This window comes from Panicum virgatum, chromosome 9N, assembly GCF_016808335.1.
Source record: "Panicum virgatum strain AP13 chromosome 9N, P.virgatum_v5, whole genome shotgun sequence".
NCBI classification, from domain to species: domain Eukaryota; kingdom Viridiplantae; phylum Streptophyta; class Magnoliopsida; order Poales; family Poaceae; genus Panicum; species Panicum virgatum.
The window spans coordinates 39,861,258-39,879,382 of NC_053153.1; positions in this window are offsets into that span (position 1 = coordinate 39,861,258).

Sequence of the window (18,125 nt, forward strand, 5' to 3'; positions counted from 1 at the left end):
ATGCGCCCATTATAAATTAGCGCCTTCTTCCTCCCCGAGCCCGAGCCAGTGCCATTTCACCAGAGAAGCTCGAGCTCGGGGTTATTCTTCCCCTTAGAGAGTTGCCGCCATTTTTTCTAGTTTTAGTGAGTGTTCTAGTCATCCAAGTGCATCAAAGGTTTGCAACTTCATCCTCTCTTCATTGATAGTCTTTATTCTTCGTTTTATGCTCCATAGTTAGAGAAATTTGTGACTTTTGGAAATAGTAAGGATGAGCATGATTTCTTTGATTTATGCAATGATTTGAGATATATAGAATAGATGACTTGAATGTGGGAGTAGGTTTATTGGCTAGGTTGAATATGGATTATTTATAGACATGTTTCAATCATGTTCTATATATTAGAAATGACCGTAGCATATTTTTTATTTTTAGATTCAGATGAGCATGTGGATAGTAGAAATTTTTAGAATGAGTGTAGACACTTCATGCGATTGTATTCATGTGATTGTAGTAGATATGACCATAATGTGGATAGTTAATTTTTTATAATAAATTAATAAAAGAATTATAATAGATTTTTTTATGAATTGATTATTTTGACACTCTAGTGATGTATTTATTTAGGCTCACATTGAAACCATCTAGCAGCTAAAAAAATCTTTATTTCGAAACAAGTATACGTCGTTAATCTCCATCGAACATTGATGGCTCTACCTTTCGGGGATACACGATGCGCAATATGGACATCGCGAATTGGCTGGTCGCATCACCAGCACTTCCGATTAATACGAAGACAGCATTTGAAGCAGTCAGCGTGGCCGTTGTTGCACAGAGAGCATATCAACGAGCACGCTGCCTGTGCTAAGTGCTGTGCTCCTATTAACCAGAAATGTTGGTGCTGCGACTGGCCGATTGGTGACATCCTTGTACCGCACCGTGTCCCCCCGAAAGGCATTGTCATCACCGCAGGGTCGAGGTTACCGACATATATATTTTTCGAAATAAAGTTTTTTTTCTACTAGATGATTTCTGGATACTGAAAAGAGTGTTCGACTGAAATTGAAGGGTGTCAAAATAATTAGGAGATATAGAGATTTATTTCAATTAATTAGATATTTATTTAGGTTTTTTTATTGAGAATTAATGTGATTTTGTATTGTAGTTCACAGACACTTACCAGCAAGTGTGAAATATAAACGAAGTAGTGTTGCTATTGGGGCATTAGTCACATTGTGCCTGCTCTGTCACAGCTCTTTCTAGACCCTTCGTTATGTAGATAGGGGTGAGGTCATGACCAAGAAGAATAAGGGCTTGATAGAGCTGTGACATAGCATGGCACACAATGATGACTAATGCCTCAATAACAACTCTAATTTGATTAGATTTCAGACTTGGTGGTAACAAGGGTACACTTTAATTGTAATTGTGAGAGCAAATTATTGTTTTATTGTAATTGTAATTATTATTTTATTGATGTATTGTAATTATGAGATTATAGACACTTACCAACAAGTGTGACATTATAATTGTAATAGTAATTAATATGTGCATTGTAATTGTAAGAGTTTTTTCAATCAATTTGCAAATTAATGTGATATATTTTAATTAATTTATTCAAATTTATTGTAATTGTAAGAATTTATAATGTTGTGAAAAATAATAGTATTTTCCAGTAAAATATGGCTTCAGCAGCTGGAGGGAGTGGCGCTGGTGGGAGTGATCGTTGTTCTTCCGGAGAGAAGGGCACAACTCCAGTAGGTCGTCGGTGCAATAAACCTAGCGCTTTTCATAGGGCAGCGCTCCGTTATTTGGAAAAAGAATATAGAGAATGTGTGGCAAGGGACGAGAAACCTCCGTTTGATCTTGAGGATTTGTTGCGGCGTTACGGTTCCTCACCATAAAATCCGGAGATTCCAGCTCCGCCATCTTCTTCTGGGCCAGCTAGAAATCCGTCAGAGCATTCTGCGTTCCCACGCAAGGACGGTTTAAAACTTATGTGTTTTTGTGCGAATTTTTAAGTTTCATGTTTGTTTTTGGGATGTTTGTGTTAGTTTTTGAATGCAATCTATGTATGTGTTGTTGAATAAATTATGTTGGATGTAATAAAAATGTTTGTTATTACAGAATTGTGAAGTTTTTTTTTCACTGAATGAAATTGCTTATCCAACAAGAATATATTATTTGTAGATGGATCGATAATGGATGTACGGCCATCATTGCACAATGACGTGGATTAACGGTCTTAAAACTTTCCTCAATGCTGCTGAGGCCCACAAGTCATCGAAAGGTTTCATGTTCTGTCCATGCCGCATTTGCAGAAATCAAAAGGAGTTCTAAAAAAGACATACTCTACATGTCCACCTTTTTGAAAAGGGTTTCATGGATAACTATACTCTTTGGACCAAGCACGGTGAACCTGGAGTTCCGATGGAAGACAATAAAGAAGATAATGATGATGATAATATCCCAGACTGGGCTCACTTGTATGAAAAGGATGCCTTTGAAGATGAACCAATGCATGAGGCTGTTGTCGGTCGAAACCCACCGGCGAGCAACGACGGGCAACACGAAGAGCCAGGAGGTTGCTGGTGCGCTGGCAAGCACTGCTCCCTCGTCGACGGCCCGCAATTTCCGTCACGCGCCCGGAGAATGTGTGAAAGCCGGGCGTGCCACCTGACCTATACCCGATCAGGAGGGTGTAGACGTGCTCCGAACAGTTTCCTGCATACAAAGACACGTGTAAACATAAGTCCGAGCCGTGGTCGGCTCCCCGGGACGACTCTTGCATCGGCTTTGAAGAGCCGATCGAGTCCCGGTGTCAGACGGGATCTGATTGTATCCGGATATGATAAATAGAGCAAATCACTATAAAACTGCTTCAATCAAATCTAATTGATCTTAAACCACGATGGTAACAGCTTCACTGCTAGATCGGAACATCCTACACGTGACTAGGCCTAGCGAACGTAACAGACAACTAAACCACAACCTAAAACAGAGGCCTAAGAACTAGCAAGAGCCGATTCCCGGAACAATCCCTATCAAGGCTAAGATAAAGCATCTACTACGCCACCGGATCATCCAATCCGTTTGCAAGGCCTAACCCAGCAGATATTATGCCAACTCTTAAGATAAGAGCAAACCATAACAGATCGGATCTACTAAACATAAAAGAAGCAGGGTGTTGTCCCTGTGCGACTAGTTCTATGCGATAAGAACTAGCGAGAGATTGAAACGTGACTGCACAGAGACAACATGATATTCATAGATGATAAGCAACAAAGCACAAAAGATCTACTAAAAGCCATGCTACGAACATCACGATAACTAGTACTACTCGCCATCAAAAACGCTTTAGTACGAGTAATACTAAGGTAAAAGCAAGAACAATACTGCCCTGATCGCAAGAAGCGATCAGGGCAGCATGGCACTTACTTGGTTGAAACCCTAGGATTAGGGGTGGCGATGCGCCGAGAGTTGTTGTTTGCGAGTCGTGATGACGCTCTCTTACGAATAACAAAGGATACATATTTATAGTCCGGAGACTTGGGAAATAATCTAAACTAATCTTGTCCCGATTGGACTCTATCTCTAATCTTGAACTAAATCTAAGGATACACGGCCAATGTGGCCCATATGCTCACGCAGGAGCCGATTTACAAGCCTTCCTCAATCTTCTGCTTTAAGCCCATCTTGCTTTCGGCCCATAAATTAACCCTTGTTAATTTATGGCGATAACAGAGGCAGAAGCAAAAGCTGCAGAAGAACAACAACCACCTGACGAACTAGGTCTGGTTTTAGTCAATGCATACAGAGACGCTGAAACTTTGAAGGAGTCAAAGAAGTTTGAGAAGATGTTGGAGAATTACAGGAAAATGTTGTATCCAGATTGCAAGCAGGGGTTAAAAAAATTGGGCACCACACTAGAAATGCCCCCGACAACTTACGAAGCCAAAAAGGTTGTTTGCCCTCTTGGGTTGGACATACAGAAGATTCACGCATGTCCTAACGATTGTATCCTCTATCGCGGTGAATACGAGGAACTGGATGCATGTCCTATCTTGACGCAAAGTGGTATATGATCAGGCAAAATGATCCTGGTGATGTCGAGGTGAGCCCGCAAGGAAAAAAGTAGCGGCTAAGGTGATGTGGTATTTCCCGATAATACCACGCTAGAAGCGCTTGTTCAGAAACAAAACAAACGCTAAGTTGATGTGGTAACACAAAGAAGAGCGTAAGCAAGATCAGCTGATGAGACACCCTGCAGATGGGTCTCAGTGGAGAAACGTGGATAGACAATTCCCAGATTTTGACAGCGACCCAAGGAACATAAGGTTTGGTTTAAGTACAGATGGAATTAATCCATTCGGTGAGTGGGGGAGCAGTCATAGTACATGGACTGTGGCCCTTTGTATGTTTAATCTTCCTTTTTGGCTATGCATGAAGAGAAAGTATATATTGATGCCGGCGCTTATCCAAGGCCCTAAACAACCTGGCAATGATATTGATATGTACCTAAGACCGTTGGTTGATGAGCTTTTATTGTTGTGGAAGGCAGAAGGTGTACGTGTGTGGGACGAGTACAAACAAGAGAATTTCGACCTCCGAGCTTTGCTTTTCGTAACCATCAATGATTGGCCTGCACTTAGCAACCTGTCCGGGAAGTCGAACAAGAGATATCAGGCCTGCACCCATTGCTTAGATGAAACCGACAGCTTTTACCTGAAAAATTCTCGGAAGGTCATCTATATGGGCCATCGTCGATTTTTGCCCCCTCAAACACCCCTTGAGAAGAAAAGGGAAACATTTCAAAGAGGAATCGGAAACTCGTGCTAAGCCTATGTTCCGTGATGGAAAGCGTGTTTTCTCAATGATAAAGGATGTTCATGTAGTGTTCGGAAAGGGTCGCGACAGCCAACTAGTTCCGAATGATGAAAACGACCATGCACTGATGTGGAAGAAGAAGTCTATATTGTGGGGAGCTACTTTATTGGGAAGCATTGGAGGTCCACAATGCAATTGACGTCAAGCACCTGACAAAGAATCTTTGCATGAATGTACTAGGTTTTCTTGGTACTTTTGGTCAGGGAAAAGATACACTCGAAGCAAGACGCGACCTGAAAGAAATGAAACAACGAGAAGATCTTCAACCTGAGAAGCGAGAGAAGGGACAACACTACTTACATCCTGCTAGCTACACTCTCAGTAAAGAGGAGAAGCAAAGCATGTTTGATTGCTTAAACAATATAAAGGTACCGTCTGGGTACTTGTCAAATATACAAGGAAGATTAAACATGAAGGAAAAAAAGTTCACAAATTTAAAATCTCATGTCTGTCACATCCTGGTGACACAATTGCTTCCAGTTGTGTTGAGGGGTATTCTACCGGAGAATATTAGATTGGCAATCATGAAGTTATGTGCTTTCCTCAACGAAATTTCACAGAAGGCAATCGATCCGGAGAAGGTCATACAACTACAGAATGACATTGTGCAATGCCTTGTCAGCTTTGAGATGGTGTTTCCACCTTCGTTCTTTAATATTATGACACATCTCTTGGTTCATATTGTCAAAGAGATAAATATTTTGGGACCTGTATTCCTGCACAACATGTTCCCTTTCGAGAGATACATGTCAGTTCTTAAGAAGTATGTTCGCAATCCTTCTCGACCAGAAGGATGTATCGCCAAGGGCTATGGAACAGAGGAGGTCATTGAGTTTTGTGTAGACTTAATTGATGATCTTAATCCAATAGGGGTCCCCATGTCACGCCACAAGGGGAGATTGAAGGAAAAGGGCATACTAGGGAAGAAATCTAATATGCACATCCCAGAGAGTGAAATCCACAAAGCAAACTTCACAGTTCTACAAAATTCATCCCTCATGGCTCCATATATGGATGAGCACATGAATATCATAAGGTCTGAAAACCCAGGGAAGCCTGAGGCCTGGATTACTAGGCATCACATTGATAACTTTACTGTTTAGCAACTTCAATGGCTAGCAAGGGGCCCATCAATGACAATCATGCAGTACCAAGGGTACGAGATTAATGGGTATACATTTTACACGAGAGCTCAAGACGAAAAGAGCACCAACCAAAATAGTGGTGTGCGTATAGATGCAATAGGGAATGATGAAAATAACAATAGCTACTTCGGAGTCATAGAGGAGATATGGGAACTAGAATATGGGCCTTGGATGATTCCTTTGTTTCGGTGCCAATGGGTGAACCGAGCTGGAGGCGGCATAACGATAGACGATAGACGGTACAGGATGACAATTGTGGACTTCAAAAAGATTGGATATACAGATGAACCATTCGTCCTAGCCAAGGATGTCGCACAGGTGTTCTACGTGAAAGACATGTCAAGCTAGTCTAGGAAAAATTCAGCCAAGTCCGACGACGAGCCAAAACGCCACATAGTTCTTCCAGGAAAACAAATAATTATTGGCGTTGAGGATATTTCGGACAAGTCAGAAGACTTTGATCAGTTTGATGACCGTCCTCTGTTCTCTGTTGATGTTGACCCAAGCATCTTGTTAGCCAAAGAGGACGCTCCTTATTTACGCCGCGATCACGACCAAGGGACGTTCGTCAAAAAGAAAATTGTAAATATTCCATTAAATATTGTTGAGTCATAGTATTGTGTACCCATTATGTTTTACTTTATTATTTATTTCATGAAGTGATTTTTGTAATATATATTTTCATTTTGTGATCATAAATAATTTTCCAGGGAAGCTTGAGGCCTGGATTACTAGGCATCACATTGATTTTCCAAGGGACGTTCTACAATTTTTCTTGATCTAAATTACATATATTAGCATTTCCATAATTTTTTTTAAATATGTTACCCAACAACATTTTTAAGGAAAATAAAACATTTTTTGAATATACCTATATTATATAATTATTAATTATGCAAAGTGCCCTAAATAATTTTTGCATGCTCAAAATATTATATCCTTCTATTTTTAATGCCATTGTCAATTTATTACACAATACAAATGCATAATTCATAAACAAAATAATAGCTACAAATTAATAATTGTAACAATTTAGTAACGGGCAGAGGTTTGGCCCGGTACTAAACTGCCACCACCAAAATTTCCCGCCAGTGGTAGCTATTTAGTACCGGGCACAGGCTTAGCCCAATACTAATGTGAGAAGTTTAGTACCGGGCCGTTGCTGCGCCCGGTACTAAATGCCCCAAAAGGTAGTTTAGTACCGGGCGCGGCCACGGCCCGGTACTAAACTGCCGTCCTATATAAGCCAGGACTTAGATCGATTTCCATTCCCCCTCTCGATTTCCCCTCTCGATCTCACCCTCGCTCACGTCGTCGTCACCGGCCGCCCGTCACCGCCGTCCCGCGACGCCGCCGCCCTCCACGACCGCCGCCCCGCCATCCCGCCGACCTCCGACGCCGGACCTCCACGCCGACCTCGATCTGCTGCCGGACCTCCACGCCGACCGCGCCCGCCCCTTGGACGTACGCCGACCGCCGCCCCACTCGCTGGCCGGCCCCCTCGACGCCGCCGCGCCTGCCTCGACCGCCGCTGCGCCCTCGACGCCGAACCGCCGCGCTGGCCGCCCTCCTCGATGCCGACCCGCGTTGTGCGGTGCCGGCCCGACCTCAACCGCGCCGTCGACCCGCGCGCGCCGCCCCCGCCATCGAGCACCGCAGCGCCGTCGCGACCTCTACCGCCGGCGCGCCGCCCGCCGCGATCTCGACCGCCGGCGCGCCGTCCCGGACCGCCGCTGGCCGCGCGCCCACACCACGCCGCCCCCGGCCGCCCACGCCCCGCCGCCCCGGCCGGTTCGACGCAGGTCTGACGTAAGCCCGTGCTGACGTCAGCACTACCTAGTGCTGACGTCAGTATTTTTTTATTTATGTGGTTAATTGTAATAATTGTAGAAAATTATAGAAAATAGTTAGAAAATATAGAAAATTGTTAGGAAATATAGAAAATAGTTAGGAATTTCTTTAATTATGTTGAAAATTTTAGAAATAGTTAGGAAGTTATAGAAATAGGTAGGAAACTATAGAAAATAGTTAAGAAATTATAGAAATAGGTAGGAAACTATAGAAATAGGTAGAAAAATCATAGAAAATTTAGGAAATTGTTGGAGGATCATGGAGAATTGTAGAAAATTGTTGGAGAATCCTGGAATCATTTCGTTATTGTCGAAACTTGTTAGAGAATCGTAGAATCATTTCCTTATTCTTGAAAATTGTTGGAAAATTGTATAATCATGTATTTATTGAAGAAATTGTTATTATATATATGAGTTTAATATTTTTTATATTGTTGCAATATGATGTATACCTGATGTATTTCTGATGTATTCATGTTATAAATTTCTCTTATATTGGTGAAAATTTCATATTATCTGCTGTATTCATATTATCTCGACACGTAATTCCATATGTATTTATGAAGTACTTTCTGATGTATTTTTGATGTATTCATATTATCACAACACGTAATTCCATACAAGAACTCCGCATCTTATATAATTTCGCGTATCACATGTAACTCAGCGTATTATTATATGTTTGCATAGGGATCGAGATGGATCCCTTTCAACGTGATTTCGAAGACGAGTACGCCCTCGAAGAAATGATCCAAGAAGGCACCTAGGGCGCAGCGTGTTTTCAAGAGAATCAAAACGAGGATGATGGCAGCCAGTATCTCAATGATACCGGTGGTGGCGATGCCGACACTATGGAAGAAATGCATGTGGAAGATGACATCCCCGAGGTAACCGGAAAGTCGATCACAGGATATGAGAGACTTATGAATGTCAAACGTGTAGTAACATATATACATATATATAATTTCAGGCTTCCGGATCGAAGAGCTCGAAACGTAAACGAGGCTTGAAGAAAAAGATGGAGGGCCGTACCACGATCACCTCGTTGCACCCGGATGGGGAACCCAAGTCTCCCAAGGGGGTTAAGACGACTGTGGTGAATCTGTGCGGATGTTATGTCAGGGAGAACATCCCCATTAGCTTTAAGCTCTGGAAGAAAACCAAAAGCACAGATAATGATGCTAACATCGTCCCTGAAATAGAGAAGCAAATGCTATGGGCAGATGTCAAACAACACTTCAGTTTCCCAGAGGACAAAGAAGAAATCTTTAAGGATTGGGTCATGAAGAAGATGGCTATTTCTTTCCAGACGTTCAAGAAGAACTTGAACAAAGACTACATAAAGAAGGGTCGCGTGCTAGACTTCGAGAAGCACTTCAAGAAGCAACGTCCTTTTTGGGATGCATTTGTGCAGTACAAACTGTCCGAGACCAGCGAGAAAAGGACAGCACAAGCCAAAGAGAACGCGAGCAAGAAGAAACACGTTCATCACCTTGGACAAGGAGGTTATTCGACGGCGATCCCCAAACGGCAGAAAATGGAAGACGACCTCACTGCAAGGGGAATCGTACTAGCGACTTTCGACTGGCCACAGCGAGCAAAGCATTTCTTCTACGCTCATGGAGGCACCCTAAACCCGGAAGATGGCTCGCTTATTACTAGCGACGCCATAAGGCAGCCAACAAGTTGGATGAGGCACTAAAGGCCGTGTCCGAAGGCAGTTTCAAGCCGGACAGAGAGAAAGATGAGCTGACGTACGCTCTCGGGACACCGGAACACACAGGACGTGTGCGAGGTATGGGTGTAGTTCCATGGAAGCATGGCTTCAGTGCTGACATTGAGACCTATCGAAGCCGATCTAGGAATAAGGCTGAACAGGAAGATAAGATGCGTGCCCTAGAACAGAGGATAGCTTCGATTGAAGGGGTAATGACAGGTAGCAGCCAGGCACACCAACAAGAAGCCAGATCAGCCACCAATTCGGAGAGCAGCCCCGGCTCGCAACGCCGTAGCAACGTCGCTTCCACGGAGCACCCAGCCGGAGGTCAACCCATAGTGGTTGCGGAAGTTAGAACATTACCCGGTGGATGACATCAGCGTGAGGACACCCTGTGAGCTTCTGTATCAGCAGAGGAAAAAGATCAAACTGGTCGCGCACGGCATGGCTGAAGTGCCTGTCCAGGGTGGGACAATTCATGGCAGGATGATTCCGGAAGGATATGCTAGGGTCATGGTCGATCGAGTCGAGCCATGATGGGAAGACCTCGACCTCGAGATCCCTGGAGGCGACGGAGAAGAGGAACTCGGACCGCCATACACACATGGATCTGTTAGAACAAGCGGTACATACAATTGGCCTCTAGGATACAATTTGTCGATACATCAGCAGCCCAAAGAGGTCCCAGTCAGAGTCCAGCTCCGAGATCACCACCGGCAGCACATAAGTGTCCCAGTCCAGCTCCGAGATCACCATCGGCACCACAAAGGAGTCCCAGTCCGGCTCCCGATGATGCAAGGGACTCAAGTGCCAGCTCAGGGCCTTGGGTCCCAGCATCACCGCCTCTGAAGGTGAAGAAGGAGAGCGCGAAGCCTTCGGTCCCACTGCCACCGCCTCTGAAGGCGAGGAAGAGCACAAAGGTCGCACCGCCTCCTAAGAAGAGGAACACCCCAAAGAAGAAGAAAGAAAAGCCTCCACCACCGAAGTTAGCATACCATAAGACTCAGGAGGAATTGGATGAAACTGTGCGCGAGCAAGTCAGAGCTCATTTCGTGCCAAAAAAGCCTCCACCGGTGCATCAATGGTCAGAGGCAGATAAGAGATACTTCCGATCTTTACTCCAACCGAAGTACAGGGCACCCCTATCGGACTACGACCGCCAGATCACAAAGTCCTGGGAGAAGCCAAGTAACCGTCGGCGCAACCAAGTTCCCCAGCTCGGACAATAGTCCAAGCAATCGATACCCCCGCTCAAAGTCCTTTCCGACCAGGATGCAGCTACTGCTCAGTTTGTGCTGTAAAGCGGCCTCACAAAAGCTCAGCTGCTCGAAGAGGCTCCAATCGAGGTTCACCCAGGGGCAAATAAAAAACCTTTCGTGTTGGGGGAACCTCTTATGTGGGAAGAGTTGATTCCGACGCTACCAACTAGGATGCGTGAGTTGCATGCATGGTACATGAAAGTAAGTGCATCGAAGGATGTATGTTTTCGTGCCCGAATACAAGATAGGCATTTCCATCGGGGTTGGATGACATATGGATTTATTTTGAAAATCTTTATGATCTGTACCATCAAGACGCCCTAGACAAGTCTCTCCTCTGTGTATTTTGTATGTAAGTGTACTTCGTCCTACCATTTGTATATAGTACCATAGCTCTACTAATTATGTGTTTTCTCATCCTCTTCCTTCATTTTTAATTGTGTAGGATGAAGGTTCAAGAATGCCAGAGAAAAAGAATATATCACGTCGGCTTCATAGACCTATGTAATATACATGAGGAGAGTGTCAGGAAATGGCCTAATCGGACCGAGAACAACATACTAAGGGCCTTGCATAAGCAGAATACTTGTCAATTCATTCTGCTTCCATACAACTTCGAGTGAGTTCTTTATCTTTTTTCTGGACTTCACTGTATATATGTGCATGTATATCCAACATTTCTTATACATATATGTGCATGAAACAGGTTTCACTGGATCCTTCTTATTATCGAGATCGATAGATGCCGAGTTTGGGTGTACGACTCCTTGAGGAAGCCAACATATTATTACCAAGACCTCATAAACATCATCCAAAAAGCATGGGCTCGCTTCCTCCAAAAACATATAGGAATATCGTCACCTCCAGCCCCGCTAGAATTCACAACTAACTGGCCGGTACGAATACATATCGCACATCTACTGTCGTTTCTTTAATCAACATCAATATTTCATAACCCATATATATATACATATATATATATATATATGTATGTATATATAGATTTTGAGATAGGCGGAAGGAAACAACCTATGTGGCTACTACGTTTGTGACTACATGATGGATTTTTGCTGCCGCAGCTCGATATCACAACATGAGTTCAATGTACGTAGAACAACATTACTAACAATCACTTACATTTAGTTCCTTCTAGGTACTAATTCAAAATATTGGTGTTTGCACTTGACAGATTTCTTACATGGAGAATGCCCTCATCCAACCGGAAAGAATCAAAGCAATTCAAGAATCAATCTGTGGATTCCTCCTAGATGAGGTCATAAATCCAACTGGAGAATTTTACGCGAATCCTAGGATAAGTGTGGGTCGAGCGGATCCAAATAAGGACATCAGCGATGATGAGGTGCCTAAAGACCCTTAGTATCTTGTAAAAATTTGTCGGACAAAACTTATGCGCATGACGACTTGTAAATATATTATGAATCCCGAGTTTATTATTAACATATTTATATTAGAAGTACATATAATATTTCAAGTTTATGTAATTATAATAAAGGTATTCAATTGTATGCTAGATACGAATATATACGAATACGCAGACGTGCTAGAATGTGAATACGCAGACGTATACAAATATGAATACGCAAACATATACAAATACGAATTAGTTGAAACCCAAAAAATGGAAAAGCAGAAAAGAAAAAAAGGCATTTAGTAACACCGACCGGTACTAAAGTGCACCTTTAGTACCGGGCGGCCTGACCGGTACTAAGTGGCGGCCCACTTAGTACTGGCCAGGCGGTACCGGGAGGGCGCCCGGTACTAACCGGGGGTTCCCGCTCGGTAATAATGACGGTTTTTCTAGCAGTGGTACCGGGTGGTGTTAGTATCAAAGTCTACATATTGGTACCAATTATCGGATAACACACCAATGTCTAGCTTTTGGTACCGTGTGGTGTTATCATCCGCCACTAAATGATTATCTATAGGTTACTTCAAAAAAATATCTCTTTTTCCATCACAAGTGTTGTGTAGATGAGATGGTAAGGGTGTACATGTAAGGCAAGAGGTCGCGTATTGTGCGGGCCTCTCCCTGTGTTTAATCTTTTTTTTGACAAAAATGCTTTGAGGTCTTAGGCACCGGGTCATTGACCCGGTGACGAAGCCACAGACTTTTGATCTTTTTCAACAGGCACCGATCGCCCTTTCTCCACCAGTATGTATATATTGGATGTCGTACCACGTATACTTAAAGCCTGAATGCTAGAACCTGCACCTATAGCAATGCTTGCCCAAGGAGGCAAAAGATAGCCACGCATCAAGGTAATCGCAGAGTTCTGCAAGTATATCATACTTGCACAGCTGCGACGACACAGCCACGTGTGCCGCCACGAGCCCACGAGAACAAATACTCCAATAGTTTGTACCGCCCTTGCAAGCAAAATCAATGTCACAACTTACAGTCCAAAAGGGCAATTAATAGTAAGACAAAACATGCAATATATACATGCAACGGTCTAAAAACAGGTTGATTGTGCTGCCCCGTTCAGATCCGATAGATGTGCGATATTGCTTCTAGATTGACATGAGGAGAGAAACCTGCCTCCAATCCAAGGTTGACATGGCGTGTCAAATCATGTATAAGCTCGCTGTTGTCAATGGAATAAGTCAGATGAGTAAGCAACAGGAACTATGTCCTTTGACGCAAAGTATTATCGGCATTTCTATTTTTTTATCCCTTTTTGTCACGCTGTGGTCGTGACAAGTGTATATGTTTTGGCATGGAGAAAAAACATGCGACAGGATTTCACAAACCATGACTGGACAAGAGGTCTATGGCGCACGAACACAATAAATAATGAAATACAGCTGAGCTTGTGATCTTGTGGGATGCTATCCACGACATGCATGTTCGTCATGCATGTCCGGGTTCAGCCGTCAAACCTACCGAGGATACCGTTGAGGCGGTAGATTTGTAGGAAGGGTGTCGCCAAGACTAGCACAATGTCGAGTAGTTGACTCAGATGACAACTCCCACTACTACAGAACACGCATGTTGTCCCGGTTGGGAAACCCTTATTGTTTCGGTTCCAACCGGGACCGCCACACCGGTACAAAAGGGAGGGTTCTTTTGTTCCGGATCTGACAACCGGAACTAAATAATGACCTGTGGTCCCGGTTGGTATGTTACCAACCATGACCAAAGGCCCGTTTTCCCCTCTCATCCTTTTCTCATTTCAATTATATTTTTCATCTCAATTATACTTTTGTATTGGAATTCAATCCGAGTAAAAACTCCACTAATATTATTTATATATATATGTATATATATAGGATCAGTTTTTCCTATACTCGCGTGTAGCTACTCTCACCATCAATATGCCATCATGCGTATGTCCACATACTTATTTATCACTTTGAGTTTGTTCATATACTAATTCTAAGATACTTCAAATAGATATATGTGAAAATTTTCAAAAACATCCCTATTTTTTAAATATATTATGATTATACATTACTACTATATATTAAAAATAAGTATGTCCATATACTTCATGTATGGGCACATACCTAATGTATATACCATCATATATTGTTTAGTATGATCACATACTTCACATACATACTCTTCGTTGGGTCAGATATATCATACATAATGAGATATACTCGTGGGAGTACAAGCGAGTGTAGAAAAGAAGTTTTCTATATATATATATAATTTGTCCTAGATAATTTCCATACATAAATGAATTCACATATACATATAGATGTGTATACACATATATATACAAATATATATGAATTTCTTTACATATTGCAATTATTCAGGACAAATATTATACAAACAAATATCTATATACATATATATTATTGGAGTTCATATATATATTTATTTATATTTATATTTATATTTACATACACATACATAGATATGCTTAGATATATACACATCTATATTTACATACACATATTCTTAGTTACATACAAAGTGCCTCAAAAGTTTTACACAATATCAGCATATTTGCTCTTGTTATCAATATTTGACACTCCATCATTGTAGAATTCGCCATTTTTGTTGAGGACTTGTTCAACAATAAATCTGCACAGGGTTTCTTGAATTGCTAGAATCCTTTTCTCTGATATAAGTGTGTCGTGCATCGCCTCGACCTAGAGAAAAGTGTAAATATTAATTACAACTATTTACAATACTTGTTCAAACATTGATAATGTTTTTTGCTTACTTCCTTCTCTCAATTCCTATACTCCTTCCGAGGACCTATTAGATCATGGATGTTCTCGCAAATATAGTATCTGCATAACTTATTGCCTTGTGCCTGCCTCCGACAATTTAAGAGAAAAGAAGTCATCACATAGCCATATGAATATATAATAAAATTAATAAAACGCGCAAAACAGCATCTAGTGTGTACCGAAAAATCTATATTGAATTTTAATTCATTGCTGAAATTACCTTTACGTTTTTTAACGATTTTTTCCCAATTTTTCCCAAATCGTGCGCATGATTGAGAACAATTAAATTGAAGTAATGAATAATTTCAAAGTAATGGTGATTGAGGGAGTAGTACTAGAATTACCTTTTCAACAAGTTTGTCATGTCTTTGTATTATTCTGGATCTCTCCTCAATGAGTCCATAACTATCACTAAGCTCTTCTCATAAATTATGACAACCAGTACCCAGTGATCACTGCAAGATTATACGGAGTCAGTTCTTCGTAGGGTTTAAACAATTCAATTATACCAAATTAGAAAGAGTTACACGGTAGAAAATATTCACGCAAAGTTGTAAGGAAACAGTATGGTATGCTTGTTGTGCTGAACGGACAAGCACTTGTATAAGCTATCAAATTTGTCATCAGGCTTATCACGTAGATTCTTGCAATTCATAGTCATTGGGTTGATGAAGCGAGTGTGGTAGTACTCTTTATTTCTACAAGTTTGAATCTCCATTCTACATGATACAAATAAAACAAGGGATCAATAGATTGAGGTCACGCAATAAAATATATTACTTATATATATTAACAACTAAAATTTAAAGAACACTTACAGAACCCACAAGCCAGCCCTGGAGATGTCGAGGGCATCCTGATGGTATAGTTGGTATACTTCTTCCAAATTTATCCATTCTACTTTTGAAAGTGCGGAGATGTGAAATACTTTCTTAATCCAATGATGAATATGACTACTAAAAGTCAAAGATGCTCCTTAGGGTGGAACTCAAGGGAATGTTCAGTGCGCTTTAGATTACTGTGTATCGACGCCCGAGTGGATGCACGATGCCCCAATGCACCATGTTGCAAAGTCACACTCAATGTTCTTAGAAAAATGAAATAAATTTATAGAGCCACAATGCAAAATATACTCATACTCACATTGAAGTTGACAATTGATAATCACTATATCTAATTTCTAATTATTTTGACACTCTTCAGTTTGAGGCGAACACTCTTCGTCCAAGGCCGGTGCCATGGGATGCAATCATTGTTCACACACTTTGTTTCAGGCTCAATATCCAAAACAATCTAGAAGAAAAAAATCTTTATTTTGGAAAATGTATATGTTATTAACCTCGACCCTATGCTGCTGACACTGCCATTTTGAGACTACATAATATCTGCGACATGGTGTGGTACAAGGACATCACCGATTGGGTCGGCGCAGCACCAGCACATGCGGTTGATGCGGACGCATGCAGCGTTGCTGTTGATATGCCTTCAGGGCAACAGCGGCCATAATGCCTGCATCAAGTGTTGCGTCCGATCAACCGCAAGTGCTGGCTTTGTGGTGAGCTAATCGACGATGTCCTTATACTGCACCATATCGCAGATATCATGTAGGCCCCAAATGGTAATACCTGTAGGAATATGGGGTAGCAAAAACAAAAATTTTCTACCGCATAAACCAGGATTACTGCAGTTATAGATCACGGAATTACCACTAGACGCGTGGTTGCGGAACTTCTATAGCGCGTCGGTGTAGTGCAGATGGAAGCCGGCAGTGCAGTTGCGTGAACCTCCTCACGAATGGCTCGTCCTTGTGCAGCAAGCGTAGCACCTCCACGAAGTCCACATGTACGGAAAGAAGCTTCTCTCTCCGGATTGCTAGATCCGCAAGAACGAACTAGGGCTTGATGCGCGGGAGGAGGAGCAACAGAGAGAGGGAGGAGGGCACCAACAAATGGGCCTCTCTAGACCCATTAGTGCATCAAAGCCCAGTCTAATTTGGATCTCATCCTCATTAGGCTTCTGGCCCTTAAGTGTGTGACCCTATGGGCTCACGCATGAGTAGACATGGCCTAGTACTCCTACTGGCCAATAGTTGATAGCGGTCTCTAGCAAGACGTGTCAACTCCTAAGCACGCGCAATTCATATCTGTCGAGCCGTCACAATCTTATACATGTTGTTCCCTTTGCCTCACGATATTTGGTCTAGCTTGAAGCTGACAACTCTTTCTCGATCCTGTGATTCAGAATCCTTGGTTAACTCTTAACCCTAGCATGGCCATGCATTTCCTGATCCGAATCACTCGAGGGGCCCAGAGATATCTCTCTTGTAGAGAGGGGCAAATCCCATCTTGACCGACTATGTCTCACAGCATGCTTCTTGACAGACCCGAAAGCCACCTTTATAACTACCCTATTACGGTGCAGCGTTTGATGGCTCCTAAGTAAGTTGTCGGTGTCCTGACCCGGGGGTCCGGATCCCAACTAGTAAATGATGCGTGTTTCGTCGTCCCAGATGTTGATGCAAGAGGCAACACAGTAACGCACGGATTTATCCTGGTTCCGGCCGCGGGGCCGTACGTCCAGCAAGAGAGTGTGCGAGGGCACTGTATTATCCTGCACCCGGAGTGCTTGTAGTAGGGGATACAAGCAAGGCGAGAGAGGGAGGGAAGCTCCCAAGTCCTTGCTAGAGGAAGAGTCGGTTGAGGTGTGTGCTTAGTGGTACAGGGAGTGTAGCGGCGAATGCGAGTGTAGGTGATGATAGCTAACGTTCAGAACATCCAGAACGTCCAGCCCCCCTTAAAGGAAGCCCGCCTCCTCCTTTTATAGTCGCAAGGAGGGGCGGAGTACATGAGTAGGGGAGCGTGGAAGTTGTCATCTTCCCCCAAATCGCGGGGGTGCAGTGGTCGAACACTGTAGAAAGTACACTGTGGGGCAAGGCGTCGGGCGTGGCAGTCGTCCTTGGTCTTGCGGGGATTGCGCCGATGTCCTACTAGCCCCAGCAGGCGGAGTAGTCGTTGTTGTAGGGTGTACAGTGCTGCGGATGTGACATGGTGGGGTTCCGTGGGCCCTGCAGGTCAGGAT